At 41.0% G+C, this 17980-nt stretch overlaps 1 protein-coding gene across 7 annotated transcripts in view; it reads left to right on the plus strand.

The window, feature by feature from the left end:
• The first annotated feature begins 572 nt into the window (after positions 1 to 572).
• The window catches only part of HERC1 (HECT and RLD domain containing E3 ubiquitin protein ligase family member 1), a 167834-nt gene continuing 150426 nt past the window's right edge, over positions 573 to 17980 (plus strand). For 6 of the 7 annotated variants that reach the window (XM_084781185.1, XM_084781191.1, XM_084781188.1 and 3 more), the window contains exon 1: positions 573 to 727. The gene's annotated coding sequence lies outside the window, so the exon portion shown is untranslated. Of the gene's footprint in view, positions 728 to 829; positions 1184 to 17980 lie in introns of those variants that run through there. The other variant, XM_084781186.1, reaches the window with a different exon arrangement.

Raw genomic sequence — 17980 nt, forward strand, 5'->3', positions numbered from 1 at the left:
AGTAACAGGGTAGAAGTAGGTCAAGTTAAAACACTCTCTTGGGCTTGAACTTAACCAGCCAGAAGGTTAAGGGCAGTCTGTGATGGGAGATAAAGGGCGTGGAGCACCCTGAGAACAGCAAAGATAAAGTAGGGGTGTGGCTACTCGGCAGGGTTCCAGCTTTTCCTTACGGTCCTAGGCGGCACTGGGGACCGGACGGTCGGATCCTCCTGTGGACCGTCCCGTGCTCATCCAGTGCACATCCACGCTCGCAGGATCCTTCAGCACCCTCTGTGAAACGTCCCCAATTGTCAGTTCCCTACGGGCAGACGTGACTCCGCGAGGACTCAGAGGTAAGAGACATGGGGCGGTAGAGTGTCCCCAGAACCCGTACAGGGGTCTCCCGGCCCCCAAAGTTCTCATCGCTTTCCCCTTAGTCCCTAAGCTGTCCGACCCCTTCCTCGCACCCTCTCAGGCCGCCTTCCACCTCCCGAGCGAGGCTGGGAGGAGGCAGAGTCCGCGCTCCGGATCTCGCGAGAGTTCCCCCACAAGTCCCGCGAGACTCGCCTGCCGCTGCTGCCGCCGCCGCCGCCGCCGCCGCCGCCGCCGCCTCTTACGTCTTTCCCTTTGACAAGTCGCCGCCGCTGCAGCAAAAAATATAAAGGACGCGGCTAGCGCAGCCGCTGGCCGGCCGGGTGCCGGGTGCTGGAGCCGCACCCTACCGCCGCCAGCTCCCGGCACGCGTACGGTACGTAACGCTTCCTTTTTGGCCCTCCCGACCTCCTGTGTGTGTGCTCGGTTTGCGGGGTCGGGCCGCTCGGGGCCGTCCCCGGGCCGTCCGCCGAGTGGGGCTGCCGGCTCCCTGTGGACGGCGGGCGGAGGCCTGAGGAACCCTCCGCCTCGTAGGAGCCGAGCCGCCCGCCGGAGGGTCGAGGGACCCGCCCCTGAGCAGGCTCGCTGTCCGGGTCTCTCGGGGTCCCTCCGGGGTCGCGTCTGTGACCTTCTCCCCTTTATCCGCTAACGAGCGCAGCTCCCTCAGCCCCGGCTGGGACTGACTGGGGAGCGGCTCTCCGCGCTCTTCATCTTGGGGAGAGTCGCCGCTCCCGGCGCTCCGGGTCGCCGGCCGACTTCGGAGGGGTGGAGGATGAGACCATGCGTCTTTCTCGCCGTCTGTGCCTTTGGGTGGGGGATGCTCATCATTTCGGTAAATCTTTCTCCAAATCCCTCACCCGATAAAATAACAATTTCTAAAGCCTTCGCTACCTGGAGCGGAGACGAGACAATTGTGCAGTCTCCAGGGTGAGGGGTGGATGGTGGGGATGACAGGAGCTAACCCTGAGAACAGTGATGGTTGGCAGGTTCCCGAGAGACACGAGGACAGAAGCTTGGTACTTAGCTTTCCTAGGAGGTTACGTAAAGACTATATATGTGTGTGTATGTATACATATATGTGTTTGTATGAATTTGCATGTGTGTATTATGTACTCATGTTTATGTGTATGTTGGCTGTGGAACACAGGGACAGAATCTGCATTTGTGTTTTTAAAATGTCTGTAATACTTTGAAGGTGTATATAAGTAATCAAATAACAAGAGTGATGAATGCCAACGAATTAATAACCCTTCTCCAGAGATAGCATTTTATTGTTAATATTTTGGTGTATTTCTAACAGACCCTTTATGTTTTGTTTTGTTTTGTTTTTTAACAGTACTTGGCTTGTCCTTGAATGGTACTTACTTATTTTACGTATATTTGAAAAATTATTTGTTTTATTTGAGTCATTCCTTTGGCCCACTTGACTAAACCTGTTTACTTGTTCATTATCACTGGCTGTTCCCTGCCATCACCACCTACTTCCAAAATGATTGTTGATCAAATGGCTTATAAAAAAATCAAATGTTAACATTTTCTTTTGAGATCTAATACCTGAATATTTTTATAGTTCTGTTTGTGGTGAGCCCTCTAGACTGGGCCAGTGTTTATGTAAAGCAAAGAAAAATTATTAATTATGATGAGAAAGGAAACTAAGCTTCAAAGTTTTAAAAAAATGGATAGTGATGTACCTTTGATTATGTGTTTCCATACAAGCAAAAGTGAATGCCCTGTGTGCCTGTATTATGCATGTTTGTCTTCAACATCTGCACACACACATTTGTAAATTTTAGAAATAAGCTAAAATATTTTGTCAGGATGTTTGAGGGAAAAAGACAGCATAAGGTAGGGCAAGAACAGTTAATTATAATATTTTTCCCAAGATCACATGACAGGATTGTATAGCAGAAAAATACCTAGGGAGGTTGGAAATCTGGCATCTTTCAAAAGTAGGATAGAGTGACAGCTGCCATTGAAATGGATGGCCTAGTAAGGTCTTCTGTTACTTTCCCTAAGGTTCTTACCACTTTGCTTTTTAAATTTCTGGTCTTGCTGGTCCTGTATTTTCTCCGTGCAGACATGCTGGTGGCATATGGAGGAGAAAGCAAATGTACATACATCACTTAATCTGACCATTAATATAAAGATGTCGCAAAAGATTTCAGTAAATGAACTTCACATTGAAAAGGATAGCACGTTTAAAGAGACTATGTTGTTGGTCGGGCTGAACTGGTTATTAGAAGACTCATAATAAATAGTGAAAAGTCATAGTGTCCGAAGCCAAACGATTGGGTTTAGTGGACAGCTGATTTTTAAGTCTGGGCTTTTAGACTGAAAATGATAATGTTGATGATGTATTTTGGCATAAAGTGGAAGACTGTGTTAGGTAAAAGCATGCTTGTTAAAACAAAACATGAGCTTTAGGTGGAGGCAGAATGATGAAGGTTTCCAGGCCAGACCCGCCCACATGGGAGATACTGTCTCAAAAAAATGAACAAGCCCTTGAAGTTTTGTAGGTAGACAACCATAAAAGCAACAATTTGAACAGAATTATTTTTTTATTGTATACAAAACTTTGCCATAATGCACTCACAAAAGAGGTTTATTAGGGATACCTTATAGGTATTATCAAGACCTTGAACAGAAAAAATTGCCTAAGTCATTTAAAAAGGAGATTGTAAAGTCTGGCAAAGTCACTTCAGCTAGTATTTTCTTTTAAACTAAAAAACACAAACTAGATATTTAATAAATGCTCTTCTGATTAGTTTTTTTCTGTTGGCCCTATAAATTAATGGGAATACTGAATTCCAGGGGAGATCTACCAGCAAGTGAATCAGATATGGCTAGGTTTTATTTTTAATTTCTTCTTTTTGAGACAGGAATTTATGCAGCCTAGGCTGGCTCTAGGTGTAGACTAAGTGTGAGCTCCTGATCCTCTTGCTTGCTCTTCTCAGGACTGAGGGTGCAGAGGATACAGGCATGTAGTAACCACCCCCCCCACCCCCCTCCGCTGGCTTGCTTGTTGCTTGTTTTTTTGAGATTGCGCCTTATTATTATTATGTAGACCATGCTGGCTGGCCTTGAACTCACAGCAATCTAACTGCCTCTGGGTGCAGAGGCTTGAAGGCATCACTCCTGGCCAATTTCTATGTTTCTTATGACTTCTTGAGTATTGTTCATTTATTTTTTTAGACATTCTTTCATTTTGGGGTTATTTGATACTTTTCTTGTGATTAGATTTGAAGTTACCCATGGTTTGACTATAACCGTGATTCTGTGTCATACATAAGGAGCTCATAGTGTTGAGGTATCTGGTTACTGATGATATTTTAGCCTTGATCGTTTGTATTGTTATGGTATATGTAGTAGTTCCCTTATTTTTACATTTATGACTTGGGCTTTATCTGTCAAAGGACTTTCACCCTCATTTGTTAATTCAGTTACTTACATCAATGTGGTGGCATGGATATTCATTTGATTCTACAGACTATTGTCCAATGTGATAGTATTATTTTGCTCACATTGTTCCAAACTTGGCCACTGGGAGCTTTTATCTAATTACATTGTGTGTGTGTGTGTGTGTGTGTGTGTGTGTGTGTGTGTGTGTGTGTGTGGTGTGTGTGTCTAGTGATTAAAGGGCAACTTGTGGGAATCGGTTCTCTTCTTCCACCCTGTGGGCCTTGGGGACCCAATTCAGGTTGCAAGCCTCAGTGACAAGCACCATTAGCTACTGACCATCTTACCTTCCCCAGTACAATAATTGTTTGCAGTATATTAAGCATTAAACATAATTTGTTATGTTATAGGCAGGTTGTAGGCAAATACAATGTAGGATTTCTTAACCCTTTTCTACTTGTGATCCCCTTTTGTCAAGTTTTTATGTATCCTTGAATAAGTAGTTACATAAAGTATGGAATGAAACATTTACTGATAATGATAAACTGATTTTAAAATAGCTATTTTTGTATGCATATGGATTTACTAAAGATGAAAACAAATTTGAATACTGAGAAATGGGTGCATTTATTTATTTTTAGATAAGAAATTAAGTCTTTTTGTTTGTTTTGTTTTTATTTATTTGATACAGGGTTTCTCTGTGTAGCCTTGGCTGTCCTGAACCAAGCTGGCCTCAAACTCACAGTGATCCACCTGCCTCTGTCTCCCAACTGCTGGGATTAAAGGTGTGGGCCACCACGCCCAGCCTAGAAATTAAGTCTTGATTGAATATTTGATACTACAGGGTATAGACCATCTTCCAACATTTTTAGTTGGTTGATATTTTGTTTTTATAATCAACAGTATTGAAATTGCTGCTTCTCATAAATTCATAGAACAAAAATCTCAGGAATATATTTAGAGCCATTTTAGAAATTGTAGGAAAGTCTGTCCTAATTCCAAGTCAAAATTTATTTAATGATTTTTATGTGAAAGTCAAGTCAGCAACTTTAAAAATCAAACATTCTAACATAAAACAATCCAGAGATATTTGATGCTTATGTGTTGAGGAATAATGGTAAAAATGTAAGTCTTGGTTTCCTTCTTTTCTTTTTCCCTTTTTCTTGTTTTTTAGAGACAGGGTTTCTCTGTGTAGCCTTGGCTGCCCTGGAACTTGCTGTGTAGACCATGCTGGCCTTGAATTTATAGAGATCCACCAGCCTCTACCTCCTGAGTGCTGGAATTGAAGGCTGTGCCACCATACCCAGCTGAAGTCTTGTTTTCTGTATTTAAACTATTATATTTTTCTATAAAAGAGGAACACTTTGTTTGCATGGTAAAAGTACTGAAATCCATAATTTATAACAGTCTGAGTCTGAGCCATGGTGTCTCCAGAATTGCTCCTTGGCATGCATAGCACAAAGGATATGCATTTTATGTTCAGAACCAAGACTTAGTGGAGTCACAGGATGCAGCGTGGATGGGTGCTGCTGGTGACACCCTGGATTCATTCTTGTGTCCAGAGTCCTTTTATTGCAGCTAAAGTTTTGGCCATCACTGAATTTAGTTACATGATGGAATTGCTGCCCACAGGGGCCAGAGAACAATAGATTATGTTACCTGCCGGGGATGGGGACTGTGGAGCCTATCCTTGGACTGCGCTGGAGGATGACTATGTTTCTCTGTGCATCAGTGAGCATGAGTTTACATCCATACCCTTTTCTCCAACACTACAAAGTTATTCTGACTGTCCCTCATTCCTTATTTGTATCTTCTTTCTGTGACAGAAGCCTGGATCTCAGTATAGTAACATACATTTGTTAACTTTTGGAGTATCCATCAGGTAGTTTGTTAATTTATGAAAAGCATTCACAAGATTATCTATGTACAGTTTTTATCTTTAGCTTTAGCTATTTAGGTTGGCTCTTTTATTCCCTACTCTCTTTAGTGTGGCTGTGTTATTTTTGTGCAGTGCAGCTTAGTCCTTTGCTGCTTCTTTGTTTTCTTGTCTGTCTGTCTGTCTGATAATCTATCTACCTACCTACCTACCTATCTATTTTATTTTATTTTGTTTTTTTGAGACAGGGTTTCTCTGTGTATCCCTAACTGTCCTAGACTTGATTTGTAGACCAGGCTGGCCTAGAACTGACACTGATCCACCTGCCTCTGCCTCTCAAGTGCTGGGATTACAGGTGTGTGCCACCATGCCTGGCTTTGTTTTCTATTTTAATTGCTTTTAGTCCTGGTTGACGTTAACTAATTATTGTTATGGGTGATAATGACAATGATTTCAGATAGGATCTCCCAACTGTGTCATGCTGGGCTCTAACTTGTTATTCTCCTGCCTCAACCTTTTGAGAGCTGGGATTACAGGTATGTATCAACATACATGGCATTATTGTTATTTTGGTTTGTGAAACAGTACTGTTACTGAATATCACTGCTGTCAAACTTTACTACTTAAGACGGTTGCACAGAAATATCACTGTATCTTCCTACTGTTGCATTCCTGTCTCTATCTTTGTTTCTACCTTTTCCCCATATTCATTAAGGTATCCATAGTTTAAATTTAGTCTCTGATTTATCCCTTCCTCAAGAATTTTACCCAAAAGAGCAGATTATATGCATTTAAAAAATTAAGTATGTGTGTTTGCATCCCATGGTACACATGGAGGTCATAGGATAACTTGGAATTGGTTCTTTGTTTACATGGTCTGGGTCTCAGGAGTCAAATTTAGGTCATCAGGTTTAGTGGTAAGCACCTATACCTGGTGAGCCATCTCACCGGCCCCTATATTTTTTATTATTTTTCTCACATAATTTTTAAATTGAAATACAAACTGCATACCATAAAACTCACCCTTTTAGCTGGGCATGGTGGCACATGCCTTTAATCCCAGCACTTGGGAGGCAGAGGCAGGTGAGTTTGAGGCCAGCCTGGTCTACAGAGCGAGTCTAGGACAGCCAAGGCTACACAGAGAAACCTAGTCTTGAAAAACCAAAAAACCAAACAAACAACAAAACAAAACAAAGAAACCCTCACCCTTTCACTTTATTAATTAATTTTTGAGACAGAATCTTAATATGTTGCTCATGCTGGCCTCAAATGACTTGACTTCTTCTGTCTCCTAAGTAGCTTAGACTACAGGCATGTGCCACCTTGCTCTATCAAAACTAACTTTTAAAGTGTACAAACCAGGTTTGTTTGCTTGCTTCCTTCCTTCTTCAGACAGGTCTCCCTGTGCCACAGACTTGAGGTCCTCCTGGCTCCTTCGAAGTACTGGGTTGCAGGACTTTGCTGTCATATAGTTAAAAAAAGTATATTCACAAGGTTGTGCCACTTATCACCACTGTCTAATTCTAGAACATTTATTGCCCCCAAAGAAACCTTGTGATCATTAGCCATCACTTCCCATGTCTGCATCTGTTGTACTTCCTCTGCGGCTTTGCTTGTTCTAGTAGGTGTCTTGTGTAGCTGCTCGTTTGTTCCTGACTTCTTTAGGTTAGTGGAATTCGCTCAAAGTTCATTTATGCTGCAGCTTGTATACGTATTTCAGATTTTTCCCCTGCCTGAATGATATCTGTATAACACAATTTATTTATCCATGTGTCAGTTGATGGACACTGGTTTTTTTTTTAAATTTTGTTTTGTTTTAAACCTCCCAGTTACTGGGAATGATGTTGCTATGAACATTCATGTACACTTTTGTGTGTGTGTATGTGTGTATGGACATACATTTTACTTTCTAAAGTATATACCTAGGAGGCAGTTCCTGGGTCATAACAATAATTCTAGGTGGTTTTTCTTTTTTGGGGGGCAGGTTTGTCATCGTAGGTTTACTTTTTAGAGGAACTGCTCCCTGCTTTCCTGCTACCCCGTGTGTGTGCGCAGACATGTGCATGTGTATTCTACGGAATGAGTCCGGGCCCTTTTTACTAGGTGAGCGCTTTCACTGAGCTACAAGCTCTCACTTCTAACCCTTTCTTACATGAAGAACTTATTCTAATCTTTTGTTTTTTTCATTTAACAGTAATGTATCCTGGGAATGATGCAGATTGGTTCATTCTTTTGAATTTATTTTATTTACATATTCTTGATTTTTTAAAAAATTCTTTTTTAAAAGATAGAGTTTTTCTTTGTAGGCTGTACTGTCCTGGAACTCACTGTGTAGACCAGGTTGGCCTTGCGTTACAGAGTTCTGCCTATTTCTGCCTCTAGGTTGTCTTAATTTTTTTAGAAATAACTATAGATACAACTACATCTATGTATGACATTTAGGTTGTTTTCTGTATTTTGCGGTTATAAACAATGTTTCTATAATTGACCTTGTACATACCTACTTTTGCATTATTAGAGTATATGGTATATCTTCCTAGGAGATTCCTATAAGCAGTATTGATGGGTCAAAAGTTAAGTGGGCAGGACCATTTTCCTATGGGTGTTGAGGAGTTCAGGGTTGACAGTAGGTCTACATATTTGCTTTGATTTCTCAAAATGTTTTTAGTTGTTTGCCACAAAAAGAAATAGATGTTAGAATAGAATAGTATTGAAGGGTTTTGCTACAGAAAAATCAACATCAGTGGATCTTTCATCCTCTGAAATGTCAAGGTTTTCTTGGTAGACCTTGGAACTCAACACTAACAAGTAAGGTTAAAAACAACAACAACAGGGGCTGGAGAGATGGCTCAGAGGTTAAGAGCACTGACTTCTCTTCCAGAGGTCATGAATTCAATTCCCAGCAACCACATGGTGGCTCACAACCATACACAGTGAGATCTGGTGCCCTCTTCTGGCATGCAGTACATGCAGGCATAAAACTGTATACATAATAAGTAAATAAATATTTAAAAAAATAAACAGCAACAACAATAGTTAAGAGTAAAGACAAGCCAAAAATAGTTTGTTCTAATTTTAGCTTTTTTTTTTTTTTTTTTTTGAGACAAGGTTTCTCTGTGTATCCCTAGCTGTCCTGGACTTACTTTGTAGACCAGGCTGGCCTCGAACTCACAGCGATCTGCCTGCCTCTGCCTCCCGAGTGCTGGGATTAAAGGCGTGCGCCACGCCCGGCTAATTTTAGCTTTTTAATAAAAGATTCATTATTTATTATTTGTACAGTATTCTGCCTGCATGTTTGTGTGCATGCCAGAAGAGGGCACCGGATCTCATTATAGGTGGTTGTGAGCTACCATGTGGTTGCTGGGAATTGAACTCAGGACCTTTGGAGAGTAGCCAGTGCTCTTAACCTCTGAGCCATCTCTCCAGCTCCTAATTTTAGCCTTTTATTTTATAAAATACTCTGGTAGTCAAGCAGAAATTATTTTCATACATGGTGAGGTTCCTAGGAGAAGGAGCTGCTGGAGGGTGAGCCTGGGATCACTTCAGCCAGCTCTGGACTACTGCTAGAGGGCTGCACTGTTTTGCTTGCCTGTGTGAGCTTTTAAGTAGATGATTGAGTCAGCAAGGTTGGCGTCAGGCGTCTGTTGGCATCCTGCTGTTCCATCCTCAGGACCCACCTGTGGAGAGAACGGACTCCTGTAACCTGCTCTCTGGCCTCTGTGTGTGCACTGTGGCGTATGCGTCTACCCCCAACTGACTGACTAGCTAGGTTATTAGAAAGTTGTTTGGCCTGATAGTGAAAAGGCGCTTGGTATGACGAGTATGCCAAGATAGCCTATTGTAATTAGCACAGTCTTTGAATTTCGTTTTGTTTATTGAGCATATGTATGAGTGTACAGGTGTACTCATGCCCAGAGGTCAGAAGGACCCCGTGGAGCTGTAATTACAGGTGCACATGCGATGCCTGGCTTGTTACATGGGTGTTGAGACCTGAACTCCAGTGTTTTAAGCCCCTGAGGCATCCAGGCCCAAATTGGCATGTTCTTAAAAAAACGTTATACTCAAAAGTCTAGCGTTTTTGTATGTTTGTTGTTTTCTTCCCAGTGTTAGCATGAAACCAGGGTTTTGTTCTTGCTGGGCAAGTGCTCTATCACTGAACTAAATTCTGCAGCCTTCAGTTTAAGACATGAATTATAATTTAGATATAAATTTGAATACTGACAGCTAAACTCTTGCAATACTTTTCAATCTGATGTTTTATTTTGTTTTTTAAAATTGTTACTATTTTGAGACAGGGTCTCATTATGTACCCTGGCTGACCTGGAACTCATTATATAAACCAGAACTTCCAAAGAGCTGACTGTCTCTGCTTCCAGAGTGTGGGATTAAAAGTGTTTATCATCATGCCTGGGCCACAGTGTTTTAACTACAATTTCTAATTGACCGTGGTAATACTGAAGTGGTTTTGATTCTATAATGGCTTATTATGGGTTAGTATAGCAGCTGAGTGCTGTTTCTGGAAGTTTGGAAAAGATAGTCTAGTAGCTTCTGAGTGGGCAGATGTAAGATACAGCAGTAGTGAGACGGCATGAATGTTGCTGTGCTTGTCTCCCTTATTCACTTTTAAAACAATTTAAGTTGTTTTGGTGGCATTAAGATTGTTCTGAGATAGTAAGAAAATATGCAAAATAGAAGACTAAAGTGAGCTTCGAATTTCACAGAATCACTTAGCTTTAAAGTATTTATTTACCAACAAGTAGTGACTTTGTTTTCATATATATATTTGAGACAGGGTTTCTCTGTGTAGCCTTGGCTGTCCTGGACTCACTTTGTAGACTAGGCTGGCCTCACAGAGGCTAAACTCACAGACATTCTCCTGCTCCTGCTTCCTGAGCGCTGGGACCACCACACCTGGCTTATGTTGAATTTTAAACTATTATTTAAGATGCCTTTCTGTTCTTACAAAGCTGTTTTATTCTGTTTTTTTTTTTTAAGATTTATTTATTTATTATTTATACAGTATTCTTCCCACGAGTGTGCCTGCATGTCAGAAGAGGGCACCAGATCTCATTGTAGATAGTCATGAGGCACCAAATGGTCACTGGGAATTGAACTCAGGACCTCTGGAAGAACTGACAATGTTCTTAACCTCTGATCCATCTTTCCAACCCCCTGTTTTTTTTTTTTTTAAATGAAACTTTGTTTTATTACTTTCTAATCACCATCTCCTCTTTGTCTGCCATCTTTTAGGTTGGTTCCTTATTTCAGAATGAGTAGGCACGACTTGGTTTTTGGACACAAGATAAAACTAGTTCTGCTTAGGAGCTCAGTGCACTAAGTACTTAATGCAGAAAACCTGCTGCTGATAAATCCCAGGAATACTAATGGCCCAGACTACTAGAAAGTAACAGTGACTGCAGTTTGTTTGCAAATCTGCAGTCTTTTCTATGAAAGTTATTTTATTAGGTAAATAAAAATAAAGGTGGTTGGGCCTTCACCTGTTGAGTCATCTCACTAGCCCTCCTGAGAAATTTTTGCATGATCCCAGATATATGGCTATATAAACCAAACATACAAATAATAATCATAAGCATGTTATAAAACAATTCTTTCGTAAACATAGGTCTTACTATTAAAGATTAAAGCAAACTTTCATACTGTGTGGTGGATATAAAACTTGGCAGAAGCCAGATAAGGTGACACACCCCTGTAATCTCAGCACTCAGGGAGGCGGAGGCAGGCAGATTTCTGTGAGTTTGAGGCCAGCCTGGTCTACAAAGTGAGTCCAGGACATCCAAGCATACACAGAGAAACCCTGACTGGAAAAAACAACAAAAAGAACACCCCTCCTGCAAAAGAACCCAACCCACTGACCAACTTGACTGAATAATTGCTACTGAAGATATAGAATGTCTTCAACATTAATCCCCACACTAACATGTTCAAAATGCAGAAATCTCTTTAAAGCTATGTAGGAAATTGAGGTAAATTCTGTCCTAATCTTTAGCGAAAATTAATTCATTATTTTATTTGTGAAACTGAAGCCAGCAACTTAAACAGCAATTTTTAAAATGAAATACTCTAGTACAATGTAATCTCATGATACACTAATTTTATACTTATGCTAAGAAATAACATTTAGGGAACTATTAAAATCCTTTTTACCCCCTGTAATTAAACCATTATGTTTCCACGGAGCAGAAAACTTTGTACATTCAGTAAATAGCTCTGCAATTGTAACTTAGTCTGGAATCTGAGCGGGTATTGCCGGCAGTGTTGATTGACATTGTGAGGCATGACTGTGCACCTTGTAAAACACCCATTGTGTGTTCAGAACCAAGGCTATAGTGAGGTTATATGATGCAATATGGGTGCGTGCTGCCAGACACCTTGGATTCCTTATGTGTTTGATTTTGAATTAAATGTTGGAAGTTGTACATCCAGAAGCCTACATATTCAGTTATGAAAACCTATGGGGACCAGACCTACAGTTTTACAAAATCTACTTTTTTTTTTTTTTTTGAAGTCTAGCCTGTTGGTACTGGCCAAGGTGCAACTACAGTTTAAGGTTAACGACAGGTGTTGACAGTTTTTTTTTTATTCTGGATTAATTGTACCTATTAGAGTAACAGATTGTTTAACTTGACACGGATAATTTACTCTTTTTGTTTTCAAAGATTCTTTCATTAGAAGTGAATTGGCAGTTACTATTCTGTAGCCCAGCAGTTGTGCCTGGCTCCCAGAATCTGTTCATTCAACTCACGATGAACAAAATGATGCCTTTCACAGGGCAAAACAAAACAACCCACCAAAACACCCAAAATGTATGTTGATTGTCTAGAAAACTTACAAGAGTGAGTATGCTTTATGTCCTGCTGTATCAAACATTCAGCAAAGATTTATTTATCATTTAGAAACAAGAACATGAAGCCGGGGCCCGTGGCGCCTGTAATCCCAGCACTTGGGGAGGCAGAGGCAGGTGGATCTCTGTGAGTTTGAGACCAGCTTGGTCTACAAAGTGAGTCCAGGACAGGCATGGCTACACAGAGAAACTTTGTCTCGAAAGAAACAAACAAACAAGCACACAAACAACCCCAAAACAAAACCGAAAAAAGAACACCTTGTTTTATCTTTAATAAAGGATAAGGTTATATGTATAGCAAAGGACAGTTTTGGCTGTTATTGATGCTTATGCTGTGAGGTCATGTGTAAATATGTAGTGAATCCCTAAGGAATAGAATTTTGTGTATTATGAAAGTACAGTGTGTGTTTCTTTCTCTCTTTCTTTTTTTTAAGGCTTACTTACAGAGCATAGGTGAGGGGTTCCAGGTAGGTATCCTGGAAGATCTGCACCCACCATGAATGGTGACTCTTCCTAGTCTTTTTTCTTTTTTCAAAAGATTTATTTATTAATATGTATACAGTTCTCTACCTGCAGGCCAGAAGAGGGCACGAGATCACATTATAGATGGTTGTGAGCCACCATGTGGTTGCTGGGAATTGAACTCATGACCTCTGGAAGAGCAGCCAGTGCTCTTAACCTCTGAGCCATCTCTCCAGCCCCCCAATCTATGTTTCTAATGAAGTTTATACTAAGTTGTCAAATAGTTTTTCATTTTACATTTCTGTTAGCAGTGTGTGAGTCTTTTGCTTGCTCCATGTTCTCATAGGTACTTGGTACTGGCTGTGTTTTTAAAGTTTAGCTAGGTTAATAGACTTATTGTGGTTTTAATTTACATTTCATTAAGGACTAATGATGTTGGATATATTTTTATATGGATGGTTGGCTATTTATATATCTTAGTGACATGTTAATTTTTGAGACATGGTTTCTCTGTATAACAGCCCTGGCTGTCCTGGAACTTGCTTTGTAGACCAGGCTGGCCTGGAACTCACAGAGATCCACCTGCCTCTGCTTCCTGAGTGTTGGGATGAAAGATGTGCACCATCTGTCTTCATAATTTGGGAACTAGCTGGGGTAGAGAAGCCCTCAAGAGTCTAATATCTCTTCAACAACAACAGCTAGCCAAAATACATTCTTATTATATAGTTTTTTATTGGATACATGGTTCACAAATAGTCTTGTGGTTTTTTTTTTTTTCCAGTTTGGGCTTGACAGTATTACAAAAATTTACTGATATTATTGTGTGTGTTTATGTTTCCATAATGTGTGTCTGTATGCATGTGTTTGAATGTGGGTGTACGCATGCCACTGGGTGCATGTAGAAGTCAGAGGACAACTTTAAAAAGTTGGTTCTCTCCTTTCATCATGTGGTTTGGGAACTGGAACTCAGGTTGTCAGGCTTGCACAGCAAATGCTTTGTTTATCTGCTTTAGCCGTCTTGTTGACTGACTTTTGATTTTCTTTCTTTGTCTTAAAAAGATACGTTTATTTTTATTTTATGTATTTGAGTGTTCTGATTTCTTGTATGTCAGTGCAATACATGCTTGCCTGGTGCCTGTGGGGGCCAGAAGAGGGTGTTGGATCCCGTGGAATAGAGTTACAATTATAAGCCTCTATGTGGTGTGGAGAGCAGAACCTAGGTCCTTTTCAAGAGTACCAAGTGCTTGCAACTGCTGAGCCGTCTCTGCAACCTTTATATAATTTTAATAATATCATTAGAAAGTTTTAAATTAGATTGTCCCAAGTTACAATTTTCTTAACCAGGCTTGCTAAGTTTGTCTCTGTTTTCCCCATTACTTGTTATGTGGCCCAGACTGGCCTCACATTGGCATCTTCTTGACAAAACTCCTAAGTGCGGGGATATTGTAAGTATACATAATATGTTTGGCCTCTATTTTTTTTTAAACAGATTTTTTTTAGTTTTAGCTCTGGCATTTTGGTTCATTAAGCAATTTGAGTTGACTTTTGTATATGGTATGAATTTAAGGCAAGCTTTATTTTACCCCCCTATGTCTAATCAGTTGTCTGAGCACCTTTTGTTGAAAAAACAAAGCTGCCTTGGTATTTCAGTTAAAAAAAAAAACAGTTAGTTGGTTATATATTTACATGGGTCTCCTTATGTATTTTCAGTTAGAGTCTGTTGATTTATCTTTTTGTTTGTTTCTTGTTTTTTGAGACAGGGTTTCTCTGTGTAGCCTTGGCTTTCCTGGACTTGCATGGTAGACCAGGCTGGCCTCGAACTCACAGGGATCCACCTGCCTCTGCCTCATGAGTGCTGGGATTAAAGGTGTGCACCACTACTGCCCAGCTTGTTGATTTATCTTGATGCCAGTATGAAAAGCCTTTGATTACATTAGCTTTATAATCTCTAATCTCTAATTCAATAAATGGTGTATGTGCTGAGAGGTATATGTATACACCTCTGTGTGTGTGTGTGTAGCTTGTGTGGAGGTCAAAGGTCACCTTGAAGGTCTTCCTTGATGGTTCTGTACTTTGTTTTTGGACGGACTGAATCTGAAGCTCACTGATGTGGCTAGATTGGCTGGACAGTAAGCCTCCAGGGATCCTCCTACCTCTGACGCCACGTGCTGGGGCTACAGAGGCACACATGGCTTTCCATTTTTACTTGGGTGCTGGGGCTCTGAACTCAGGTCCTCATGTTTGTGCAGCAAGCAAAGTTGAACACTCCTTCCCAACTTTGTTTTTTATCAGAACTGTTTTTTGTCTCTCATTTCCATTCCTTTTCTTTCCTCCTCTTCCCTCCCCTCCTCTTTCCCTTTCCACTTTGTCTTCATGCTAGCCTTGTATGAGGGTGTTGGATCCCCTGGAGCTGGAGTTAGAGACATTTGTGACCTGCTGTGTGGCTGCTGGGAATTGAACCCAGGTTCTCAGGCAGAGCAGCAAGTGCTCTTAACCACTGAGCCATCTCTCCAGCCCCCTAAAATCTCTTAACAATCTTCGAGTATGTGGCTAGGGAGAACATGTTTTAAGTCATAGCAATAAATCTTTTAGGATGAGCTGAATAGACGTTTGATTCTTTGAAACATTTTGAGGTTTTTAACTAGAGATTTTAGAGTGATGTAGAAGCTATTAAATTAGCACTGTGATGATCAGAAGCAGCGTGATTTACTACTTGAAAGGTCAGATGTCAAGCTGCTGTCTTTGAGTCTTCACTCAGCCAGTTGTCTGTACTGTGACCTTTGCACACTGTTCAGCCTCTCTGTTTCTATTTCCTTTGCTGGCAAGTGGGGGTAATCTAGGCACCTGTTTCATAGAGTTGTCTTAACAATGCAGTATTAGTTCTACCTTGTAGAACATGCTCAATAAATGTTAACAGCTGTCATCTCTTTGTTTAGCTAGAGAGCGTGTGAAAGCTTCGGAATTTGGCAAATTCACTTGGAAGAACCATTTTAAGGACTTGTTTGTAAGAATCCTCTGCTCAAAATTTTTTCCGTTGTAGTATTGATTTTTGTTGTTATTGTTTTAATTTGTTCACTTTATGTCCAGATTGTAGCCCCTTCCCTTGCTGCCTCTGGGTCCCGCCCTCCCTCCCTGAAGTGCCCTCCCTCGCCCCCCTAGTCTTCAGAAAGGGGAGCCTTTTTGCCCTAACATCTGACCTCAGCCTATCAAGCCTCATCTGGACTGTTTGTATCCTCTTCCTCTGTGGTCTGGCAAGGCCACCCTGCCAGGGCGACGTGATCAACCTGTGGGGCCAGAGTTCATGTCACAAGTAGTCTGTACTCCCCATATTATGGGACCCACAGGAGACTGTGCTACTATACTGTACTACACCTGAGCAGAGGGTCTGGTCCTCACCATGCATGGTCCTTGGTTGGCGCATCAATCTCTGCAGCACGTTCCTCTTTCTGGTCTGCTCAAATCTTTTAGCTGCCCCCCCCCCTTTTATTTTGGTTTCAGGAAAATATTGATAGTGTTATTTTTTTAACCCCTAGTCTTTTTTTTCCAATTCTAGTTTTTATCGGTGGATTTGATAACTTAGATAATTATTAGATTTGTGTATTGGATCAGGAAGAGACAGAGACAAATGGAACTTTCAGTAGGATAAATCATCACTATAGATTTAAAAACAAAGTGACAGCAGTGTGTCAGGATTTAGCTGGTTCATCAGGATTGTGAATTAGTGGTTCTAGAATAAAACCTCATTATTTTGATTCTCTTTTGTCTCTAGTTCTTTATGTGCTGAATAAGCACATCGGCTTCTTGCTTTGTTGACTAGTTCTTACTGAAGCAAAACAATTTGCAGCAAATGCATCGAGTCTTTTCTCTTTTTGTGCATTTTCTTTTAAATAGTGGCAGTCAAAACATTAAGTGTTGATTTTGTGCAATTAAAAACTGATAATTTGCCGGGCGTGGTGGCGCACGCCTTTAATCCTAGCACTTGGGAGGCAGAGGCAGGAGAATCAATGTGAGTTCAAGGCCAGCCTGGTCTACAAAGTGAGTCCAGGACAGCCAAGGCCACACAGGGAAACCCTGTCTCGAAAAAAAACCAAACTGATAATTTTATCAAAAGACAAAATTAGAGCAAAATGAATTACAGATTTAATTGGCTTTTATATGTGATTCCTGAGTCAGGCAATACCTCATTCTGTAACTAGAAAGGGTGTTCCAGTGAGCTGAGCAGAGGAGATTGATGGGCTTTACGGACAGGAAAGGGCTGAAGCAAGCAGCAATAAAGGACACAGTAGATTGGTCCTTTAAATCTGCTTTGCGTGTGTAGGCTAAAGCAAAGGGGTTCTGTCATGTGCCTGAGACTGGCTCTTTGAAGATGTGGCTGTCGCAGCAGGCTCAGGTAGACGAGATAATGACTCAGCTATAGCCTGTTGACGGGGAACTTTAGCATGGGGACTCCAATATGGTTTGGGCTGTAAAACTCTGTGCAGGTGCTCAGTCCAAGCTGTCTCCTCCTCTGCAGTTTTGTTTAACAGTTTATATGGTTTGATGAGTAAAAGTGTCCAAACCAATCAGCAAGTACCTGGGGTTGGAGTGTGATGAACTGCACTGCAGCACGTGCTGGAATTTAAGCCGCAGAGCTTTGGGAATGAGCTCTCTTCCTGAGCTTGGAGAAGTGAATAACCTTGGTAAATGTCTACTCAGTAACACTCTGCCTTTCATTTCCCAAAGGTCTGGAGGTAGATACGAAGGCACCCATCCTTTGACCGTTGTTTGGTATTGCTGATGCCCACTTCTTTCAGAATGCAGCTCACCTGAGTATAAGTTCAGATACGTTAGAACAGAGCTTGCTTGTGAATATCAAAAAATGCCCTCCCCTATCACTTAGGAAATGTTTAGGGTCTTAGAAACTATCAGGACCAAGGGACAAAAGGTAAACAGTATACTTCTTCTCACTTTGTTATAAATGCACATTAAGCAGATAACTAAACAAATTGTATGTAAATGCAAACTGTGAAAGATATTACAGAGTTAAAGTGGTG

The sequence above is a fragment of the Acomys minous genome, assembly GCF_964271855.1.
Source record: "Acomys minous genome assembly, chromosome: 5".
Classification (NCBI taxonomy): Eukaryota; Metazoa; Chordata; class Mammalia; order Rodentia; family Muridae; genus Acomys; species Acomys minous.